Genomic DNA, 1,678 nt, shown 5'->3' with positions numbered 1-1,678 from the left:
GCTGCCAAGCCCGGCTGCCAGACCCTCGTGGGCTCCGAGGCCAGACGGCAGCCATCCCCTGCTCCGTGTGGGGAGAGCAGAACAACAGATCCTCAGCACAGCGCTGGCCAGGGCTGCAGCCCTGCTCCTGGAGGACACACTAGCCGTGGGGCTGACAGTGGCTGTTTGGCTGCTCCCCCTGTTCTTGGGGACTTTGCATGTTGCTGGAGACATGGAGCAGCATGGGGTGATTGTCTGGAGGTGCTGCCTCCCAGCATTGCCCAGTGCTGGGGCTGTGTGTTCCCAGCACTTCTTGAAGGTCTCAGACCACAAGGACTCACTGCTGTGTCTGCATCACCCCATATCCGATGTGCCAGGGCTTGGCTCAGGACTCAGGGCTTGGAGTGCCTGCACCCACGAATGGGGGAGTGGGGACGGGGAGGTAGCACTGCGCTCCTCTTGTGTCCTGCAGAGTGGGTGCCCTGATGCTGGCTAGCACACCCACCCCTCCAGCACACTCTCTGTCCCCTGCACCCATGGCCTGCAGGGAACCAGAGGGGACAACCCTGGTCACCTATCCACTTGCAAACCTCCTGCCTCTTGGAAGCACCCAGCCCAGCATGGCCACTTTGCAGGGACACAGCTCCAGGTGGCCCATCTGCCCTGCAGCTGCTGTTCTGCAGCAGGTAAGGGGACAGAGAAGGGGATGTTTTGGGGAAGCTGGGGTGGAGGAAAAGGCACTGAGGCTGGAGAAGCAGGGAGAAATGCTGGACTGGGACAGAGATGGGCTTCATGCCACCAACGGTTTTGTCCTCTTTGCCCCCTGCCATGCATGTATGCAAGGTGGCAACATGCAAGGGAGCAGCTTGCAGCCCTCAGGCCCATAATCACATCGAGAGTTTGGAGCTAAACTTTCCTCCCCCAGTGCCAGCCTTTCCAGGCTCCCAACAAGACTCAAGCATGCCCACCCGAACCATGGAAGGTGGTTCCCTGCACATGCAGCAAAGAAGTGATGATCCCTTTCAGCACAAGGAAGGTCCTGGGAGTGGGATGCAAGGACACAGCTGTTGTGTTCTCTCCCATTGCGTGAGGGGTGCCCCAAGCCCTGTGCAGCCTGGCCCCATGCAGCTCCCCTTGTCCCAGTCTGAGTTACGCTGTTGAGCCAAACGGGACAGGAGCCAGGGCACAGAGAAACCCAACCCGAGAGCTTCCCGCAGGGAGCTGCCTGCTGCCAGGGGCAGCCCCAGCTACCCCAGCACACATTGAGCCACTACAGTTTCTCTCTTGGAGGTGACAGGCCCCAAAGGACCTACGGGACCAGCGGGTGTGAGCGCCCCCCAGCCGCTGCAGTGCAGAGACTCCCGGCAGAATTATATTTTGCCGTGGGGGTGGCCGTGCTAGAGCAGGGGGGAATGCTCGCCCTGGGCACCCACACCTTCTTGCTGTCCCGGTGTGCCCACAAACTCCTCACGTCCCGCGGCTTCGCTCAGCCCACCCTCCCCGGACACGCTGCAGCGCCCGGGCACGGAGCCTGACACACGCAGGGGGACCAGCCGGCAACTGATGGGATCAGAGGGGCTTGGAGGCGAGGAAGGGGACAGACAGGAGCTCTGGGATGGGGTAGCAAACCCCAGAGGATTCGGGCAGAAGGAGAGCAGACCATACCTTAAGGAAAAGGAGACAAGACCGCAGGCACTTC

This window comes from Acanthisitta chloris, unplaced genomic scaffold, assembly GCF_000695815.1.
Source record: "Acanthisitta chloris isolate BGI_N310 unplaced genomic scaffold, ASM69581v1 scaffold38291, whole genome shotgun sequence".
Lineage (NCBI taxonomy): Eukaryota > Metazoa > Chordata > Aves > Passeriformes > Acanthisittidae > Acanthisitta > Acanthisitta chloris.
The sequence above is the reverse complement of the archived record's forward strand: the minus strand, read 5'-3'. Positions refer to the sequence as shown.